This window comes from Triticum aestivum, chromosome 6D (assembly GCF_018294505.1).
Source record: "Triticum aestivum cultivar Chinese Spring chromosome 6D, IWGSC CS RefSeq v2.1, whole genome shotgun sequence".
Taxonomy (NCBI): domain Eukaryota; kingdom Viridiplantae; phylum Streptophyta; class Magnoliopsida; order Poales; family Poaceae; genus Triticum; species Triticum aestivum.
In genome coordinates, this window is record NC_057811.1 from 448507630 (window position 1) to 448516340 (window position 8711).

The following is an 8711-nucleotide window of genomic DNA, read 5'->3' on the forward strand; positions in this document are numbered from 1 at the left end:
ACATCTCCTCCTCGGGGCCGCGTGGGATGAGCTCGGGGTCGACATATCTGGACGTGAAGGACTCGGATCCGCTGCCAGCCATGGCAGAGACGGCCGGAGGTGAGCTTGGGTGGCGAAGGGGAGTGGCTAGGGTTTGGTCCGGCGAGCGGATGGGGAGAAATATATGTGGGGTCGGGTGGGCCAGTTTGGGCCGGGTCCGATGTGGCGGACGTGCCCGGGTGCCCCATATCCGCCGTATTTGAGCTGGATATGAGGGAAAACAATCATGCGGAAACACAACAAGAAATACAGAATTGAAACAAACTCATTTGATATGACCTACAATTTTGACCCTCTCGCACAGAAATAATAAGCAAAATACAGCTATTACAATAACACTATCATTTCCTCGTACGTAGAAGACAGTGCAAGCATGTTGAAGGGCTGATCATGGATGAGCTCCATAGCTTACGCCGAGCTAGCTCCTCGTCACCAATAAGACATCCAAAGATAGGTGCTAGGCTCAGGGCAGACAGGATGCTATTGGAGCGTCATGGGGGTCTGTACGAGAAACAAAGAAGCATGACCTGAATCTGATGGAGAAAACTATCTGTAAATAAAAGAATTCGTCAGAAACAATGAGTGACACATTGGCATTAGTAAGTCGGCCGAAAGAAGCAGCATTGTGAATGGTTGAAGCTCGTAATGGTTGGAGCAAAAGTTAATTTCCATAGATACATAAGTACGTGAGAAACATATGCACTATGTAGTACCTGCCCGACACCAATCACATTCACATGTCCGCAACCTGGCTCGTTGGCCAGGTGATGGCGATGGGGCTCATCACCGAGTGCTTGCGGTCGCTCCACTCGATCGACCCAAATGTATGATTCTTCGTGACGCTCCCGAAGATTCGCTGTGCAAAGGTGACCACGTACTCCCGCGTCTTCTGCGTCGCGGTGAACCGCAGTGTCCGGGGGATCACTGTGACGCGCACGCCGTCCGGGGCAGTCACCTTGGCCCTGTACGTAGCCCTGGCAGCGCCGCCGACGTTGCGCACGACGCGGCGCTGCCTGACGACCGCCAGTTTGTTCGTGGTGAACACCACCGAGAAGGCCGGATAGTTGTGGTCGCCCACCGAGGATCCCGCGTGGGTCGAGCAGTTGGTAGAGGAGTCGAAGACGGCGATCTGCTCGGCCGTGTAGCCCAGCGCGCACAAGAAGGTGATGTACTCCTCTGCGCCGGCGTCGTACACGAGCCCCGGGTTGACGGCGCGGTTGGGGTGGATGTGTCCGGCCCCGCGCGCGAACGGCGTGGACGCGTCGCCGATGGACATGTCACCGATGACGGCGCCGACGTTGTCCACGTTGTACGCGGTGGTCATCAGGGCGGACTTGATCGTGGCGGGGCTCCACTCCGGCCTCTTCTGCCGGAGCAGCGCGGCGATGCCGCTCACGTGCGGGCATGACATGGACGTGCCGATATGATGTTGTACTGCACCCGTCTCATGTAGCCGTTGAGCTCCGTGGGTGAGTTGGCGCCTCTCCAAGCGGGAGGATGTCCACGCCCGGCGCGGTCACGTCCGGCTTGAAGATCTCCGGCGCGCGGAAGTTCGGGCCGCGGCTCGAGAAGGCCGCCATTCTAGGGATGGGGGCGTCGGGCCGACAACGGTGCCGCGGAACACGATTGTAGCGGTAGGGGATTTTTGCATGCTTATGTACTTCCTGATCTTTTCGGCGGCGGCAAATGGGATGGCCGTGGCGGGGTGGATATGGGGGCTGCTGATGGCTTGCTCGCCGTATGCTTCGGCGCTAGCGAGGATTGCTCCGGCGCCACCTGCGAGCTTGACAGCGTATGGTTTCGCTGCACGGGCGTTCACGCCGGGATCGCACAAGACGATCTTCCCGGCTACCATGGTGGCGTTGAGCTTCCCTTCTTCGCACACATTTGAGCCCACGTCTCCTCCGTAGACCAATGGTATCTTGCTCGCAGCGAGCGGCTCGCCGGCGTAGAGGGAAGTGCCCGTGAAGGTCTCGCCGTTGCCGAGGACGACGTCGGCCGGGAATTGGCGGTTGAGTGTGGACGCGCCGACCGTCAAGAACCATGGCGCTATGTTGCATGCGGTAGAATCTCCGGGACCAGAGTTTCCCGCGGAGGCGGAGACGACGATGCCCCTGCTGACCGCGCGGAACGCGCCCACGGCGGTCGTGTCGTCATAAAATTCCGGGGCATTGCCTACGGCGCCGAGGGAGACAGAGATAACGTCGACACCGTCCGCGATGGCCTCATCAAAGGCGGCGAGGATGTCAGAGCTCGCGCACCCTTCCTCCCAACACGCCTTGTAGACGGCAATGCGCGCGCCCGGGGCCATGCCGACGGCATTTCCTCTGGCGTAGTCGAAGAAGGCGGCGTCTGCAACAGCAGAGCCGGCGGCCGTGGAGGCGGTGTGGATGCCATGGCCGTTGGTGTCTAGCGGTGACTCCAAGTCCTCGGAGAGCGCTCGGCCGCGTGCAGCCTCCAGCCCGCTATGGAAGAACTTGGCGCCGACGAGTTTGTTGTTGCACAGTGCGGAGCCGTTGAATGACGGTCCCGAGACGCACCCGCCACGGAACTTGCTGGGCGGCGGCGGGAGCGACGGGTCGGCGGCGAAGGATGCGCGGTCTTCCGGGTACACGCCGGTGTCGATGACCCCGATGACGACGTCCGTGGCGCCGTTGGACGCTGGGAGGAGCCCGGAGGACGGGGAAAGGCCGAGGAAAGACGGCGTGAGGGTGGTGTGTGTGAAAAGAGAGGTTGGAAGCGCATGCCGGGGCAAGGGCGCATTGCGTGTTTATAAAGGCCAGAGATGCGGCGCCAAGATTACAAGGAGGTTAGGGTTAGGTTAGGTGTGGATTGATCTCCAAGCTAACTACTAAGATCTAATCACAACAACCTAACCCAGCCTAACTACAACACACACGCCACATATCTAACCAGCACGTTTTATAACACACCGTGGCATACAATGATGTTTAACACTCCCCCTCAATCACAACTATCTGAGTTGAGATTGCGTCGAAAGACCTCCAGCTGCCGTAGCGATAATGGTTTAGTAAAGCCATCTGCTACTTGATCACCAGTAGGAACAAACCAAATATTCAAAAGCTTGTTAGCAACTCTTTCACGAACAAAATGATAATCAATCTCAATGTGCTTTGTTCTAGCATGAAAGATAGGATTGGCAGAGAGATAAGTAGCTCCAAGATTGTCACACCACAGTGAGGCTGCAGGCAAATGACGAATACCCAATTCTGTCAGCATATTTTGAACCCAAATAATCTCAGCAGTGGCATTCGCTAAGGCCTTGTACTCAGCTTCTGTGCTTGACCTGGACACGGTGGCTTGCTTACGTGCACTCCAAGAAACCAGATTGCCACCAAAGAACACTGCAAAACCTCCAGTGGACCGCCGATCATCGGGACAACCTGCCCAGTCTGCATCTGAAAAAGCACTAACAAGTATAGAGTCTCACTTGGCAAGTTTGAGACCATGACTCTTGGTTACCTGGAGATACCGAAGAATTCTTTTTACTGCTGTCCAATGAGTACTAGTAGGTGCATGGAGAAACTGGCAGACTTTGTTGACTGAAAAACATATATCTGGCCTGGTTAAAGTCAAATACTGCAAAGCTCCTACCACACTTCTGTACCTGGTGGAGTCCTCGGCTCCAAGTGCCTCTCCATCATGAAGAGACAACTTCTCTGAAGTGGACAAAGGGGTTGGAGAGGGTTTGCAACCTTTCATGCCTACTCGCTCAAGGATATCTTGTACATATTTTTCTTGGGACAGAATGATTCCACGAGCCACATGCTTCACCTCGATTCCAAGAAAAAAATGAAGATTACCCAAATCCTTGAGAGCAAAATCCATGCGCAGATCCTGAAGAAGGGCATCAACTGCTCTAGTGGAGGAGCTGGTGACAATAATATCATCAACATAAATAAGCATAAAAATGGTCACTCCATGCCGATGATAAAAAAACAACGAGGTATCTCCCTTGGAAGCAGCAAAACCAAGAGACTGTAACTTGGAGTACAGACGATAATACCAGGCTCTGGGTGCTTGTTTCAAACCATAGATTATTTTATCAAGCTTGCAGACATGTCGTGGTAAAGCTGAATTCTCATACCCAGGAGGCTTCCAGAACACCGTGCAAAAACGCGTTCTTTACATCTAGTTGTCGCATGCACCAGTTTCTAGATATTGCAACTGAAAGAATCAATCTAATAGTAGCAGCTTTTACCACAGGGCTAAAGGTATCCTCGTAATCAATTCCGTATCTTTGCTTAAAGCCTTTTGCCACAAGACGTGCCTTGTACCTGTCAATCGTGCCATCAGACTTGCGTTTTACCTTGTACACCCACTTGCAATCAATCACATTTCTCCCTCTGACCGGTGGAACCAAGTGCCATGTCTTGTTTGCTATGAGAGCTGAAAATTCTTCGTCCATAGCCTGCTTCCACTTGGAGTCAGCAAGAGCATCATGCAGACTCTTGGGTTCACCTGTGGCACAAAAAGAGCCCCAACGAACACAACCATCTTTATATACCTTGGGCTTGGCAATACCACTTTGTGACCGAGTATGTGATCGGGCAGGAGGCGGCGGAGCTGGTTGAGCGTGCTGAAGTTGTAGACGATTTTGCGTGGAGGTGACCGCGGAGTCAGACGCAGAAAATCCCGAATCTCCCTCTTGCGGCGACCCAGGCTGATCCGGTGCGGCAGCCGATGACGAACTGCCACTTGGCAGTTCCGGAGGGGCCACATCCCTCGAGGAAGATCGCGCCACGCCAGAGTCCGTGCGCCCCGCCTCGTGGGGGCCAGGTGGGCCGCGCCCGGCCGGGTTGGCCAACCCACCAGGAGACCGCACGCCCTCCTAGGCCGGGGACAGCGCGGGAGTGCGCCTGGCTGGCCCACCAGAAGAGAGCGGGACAAGGCGCCCGCCTGGCCGCCTGTTTGCTGGCGCGGATCCCGGCGAGGATTCGCCTGGCGCCGCTGCGGACGCGGATCCTGCGGCCGATTCGCCTGGCGCGGCTGCAGCCGCTGATCCCGAGGCCACCGGATCTTCTGTGGCTGCATGAGAATCCTCAGTTTGTTGCATAAAATCATAAGAATTTTCACCAAAGTCTTCAATGTTTGGCTGCCCTGTTTCCTGCACACTTTCAGCTGGGTCATTAGCATTGGACAAGGACATATTATCAGCAGTAAAATCAGCTCCCCCTTGAGCGAAAACAGGAGACGGCAAGAGGTGAGAGGGCAGGAGAAGCAACTCTTTGCGAAGTTGAGCACCGGCATCTGAGTGAAGGCTTGCGAAGGGAAAAATTTGCTCATCAAAAATGACATCACGGGACACGTACACACGACCAGAAGAGATATCAAGACATTTGTAGCCTTTATGAAGGGTACTGTACCCTAAGAAGGCGCATTGCTTGGACCTAAATTCAAGCTTGTGCTTGTTAAAAGGGCACAAGTTTGGCCAGACGGCACACCCAAAAATGCGGAGAAAGGAGTAGTTGGGCTTGGTGCCAAAGAGTCGTTCTAGAGGTGTTTGGTTCTTGATAACTCTATTGGGGATACGGTTAATAAGATAGACCGCGGTGAGAAACGCTTCGTCCCAAAACTTAAGGGGCATGAATGCATGAGCAAGTAAAGAGAGACCAACTTCCACGATGTGCCTATGTTTTCTCTCTGCGGAGCCGTTCTGCTGATGAGCATGCGGACAAGAAACATGGTGTGTGATGCCAATGCGTTCAAAAAATGAGCTCAACCGTTGGTACTCCCCACCCCAATCGGTTTGCATGGCAATGATTTTACGATCAAAGAGACGTTCAACATGAGCTTGGAAAAGGCGAAATTTCTCGAAGACATCAGATTTATTTTTGAGCAAATATATCCAGCTAAACTTGCTAAAATCATCAATAAAACTGACATAGTATTTCTGTCTTCCTACAGAGACGGGTCCAGGACCCCAAACATCTGAAAAAATCAGCTCTAAAGGAGTTGTGGATTCACTAGTTGAACGAGAATAAGGTAACTGATGGCTCTTGGCCATCTGACATGCATCACACACCAGAAGGTGGTCTTGTTTATTTGAAACAGGAAGATTGAAATCACGTAGAATCTTTTGAACTACCGGAAGGGCAGGGTGCCCTAGGCGCTTGTGCCACCGAGATGTGGAAGGCTTGATGGCAGCAAGAACTTGGCGTGGAGGTGCACTTTGCCGTCCGGTCACGGGGAACAAGCCCCATCTACTCTTGTTTTGCAGAATTGTTCTCCGGGTAGCCTGATCCTTAACAAGAAAGAATTCAGGATGAAGTTCAATGAACACATCATTATCTCGCATAAGATTATAGGCAGAAAGGAGACTTTGGTCGGCACTAGGAGCATGAAGAATGTTGTTGAGATGTAAGGAACCAGAGGGAGTAGATAGTACTGAATGACCAATATGCGCTATGTCCATACCTTGCCCACTTGCCGTGTGAATTTGGTCGGTGCCTGTGTAGCGATCACGGATGGCTAGCTTCTCCAATTCGCCGGTAACGTGATCTGTGGCGCCAGTGTCGAGATACCAGTTGGTATCCACGCTGTAGGAGTGGGCAGAGTTGGCGGAGCGTGGGTTGCCACCACTCCCGCCGCCGCCACCGCGCCCACCACTGCCGCGTCCGCCACCACCGCTGCCTGCAGGGTTGCGTACATTGTTGTTGAAGCCTTTATCGAACCGCTTCTTGCAGCGCCACGCACCATGGCCTTCCTCCTTGCAGATTTGACAGCGCTCGAGGTCACCATGGTCACCGCGGTCACCATTCTGCTGGCGCGGCGCACCGCCGCCACCACCATTGCCTGAGTTGTTGGGGTAGTTGCCCCCGCCGTAGCCACCGCGTCCACCACCTTGACCACCGCGTCCGCCGCCGTAGCCATCACGACCACCTTTCGCAGCGAGGTTGGCGGAGTGATGAGCGGAGAAGGCGGCGTGCTGGGCGGTGATCCGGGCCTCCGCAGAGAGCAGCAGCGAGAAGAGTTCGCTGAGACCGATCGGCCGATCGGTGGCAGCGCGCGTGGAGATGGAGGTGACGAACCCGTTATAGTCGGGCTCATGCATGAGGCCCTCGAGGATGTGCGAGACGATATCATCCTCCTCGAGGGGCTTCCCCGCAGCAGCAAGTTCATCTGCTAACCCCTTCATCTTCATGAAGTAAGCAGAAGTGGAGAGGTCGCCCTTGCGGGCGTTGCCGATCGCCGAGCGAAGCTGAATTTGGCGTGCTCGGGACTGTGCGGAGAAACTCTCGACCAGGGCTTGCCAGACGCCCGCGGCCGTGCTGTGATTGGACACCTGCATCAGAACTTCACGGGACAGAGATGCGAGCAAAAAAGTGAGGACCTGTTGATCTTGAGTAACCCGGATTGCATGCTCTGGATTGGGCATCTCGGTGATCTCCTTTTTCCCGTTGATCTCCTTCTCGGTGACGATGACAGCAGCGGGCTCCTTGATCGAGCCGTCAAGGTAGCCCATCATCGCCGCGGCCCTGACGTGCGGAAGGACTTGGACCTTCCACACCAGGAAGTTGTCACGGGTGAGCTTCTCCGTGATGGTGTGGCCGAGGGAGGCGAGCAAGGGCATGGCCATGGCGTGGGAGGAGGAGGAAGATGACATGATCTAGATGTGTGGAAGAACTAGGCTCTGTATACCATGTGAAAAGAGAGGCTGGAAGCGCATGCCGGGGCAGGGGCGCATTGCGTGTTTATAAAGGCCAGAGATGCGGCGCCAAGATTACAAGGAGGTTAGGGTTAGGTTAGGTGTGGATTGATCTCCAAGCTAACTACCAAAATCTAATCACAACAACCTAACCTAGCCTAACTACAACACACACACCACATATCTAACCAGCACGGTTTATAACACACAGTGGCATACAATGATGTTTAACAGTGTGCAGCTCCTGCATCACGTCGGGCACGACGGCGAGCACGGAGCCCGAGGACGCGAGGCGCGCGGCCTGGCGCCCCGTGAGGCGCGCAGCGAAGCCCGTGGCGGCGTGCGAGTAGGAGTAGAGCACCCGCGGCGCCGGGGTGGAGAGCTCGACGGGGATGTGGTCGCGCAGGAACGAGCTGTACGCCCGGGTGGTCAGCAGGCCGCGGCGCGGCAGCAGTGGCGCGTGCCCGGCCGCGACGTGCACGATGTAGGAGGACTGGGCATCCGTCGTCTCGATCTCCACCTCCACCTCCGTGGCCGCCGCCGGTGCGGCGACGACGGTGGCGAGCAGGATGTACATGGCAGCGAGGGGTCTGAGACTGAGCTCCATTGTCGCTGCAAGAGATGTACGCGGTCAGCGGGTTGAGGTGTGGCAGTAGCAGGGACGGGGAGCACGAATAAGTAGGCACCGCGGCTGCTCCGGCCACCGCAGCAGCGCGCGGGGGGAGTGGTTGCCGATCCAAATCATTTCCGGATTATGAATGTTTTTGATCTCTGCACGAGGTACACTGGTAGAAAAAAGGCCTTTAGTCCCGGTTCGCAAAGGCCTTTAGTCCCGGCTGTGCAACCGGGACTAAATATGCGCGACTAAAGACCCCCCCTTTAGTCGCGCCTCTTACGAACCGCGACTAAAGGCTTTAGTCCCGGTTCTTGTGGCTGACCGGGACTAAAGGCCTCCTCCGCAGGTTTAAACCTGGTTTTTTTGCGAAATTTTTTAATTTTTTTT

At 55.1% G+C, this 8711-nt stretch overlaps 1 pseudogene; it reads right to left on the reverse strand.

Moving 5' to 3' along the window:
• Positions 1-760: 760 nt before the first annotated feature.
• Positions 761-8315, reverse strand: LOC123141919 (subtilisin-like protease SBT1.4; annotated as a pseudogene).
• Between the last annotated feature and the right edge of the window lie 396 nt (positions 8316-8711).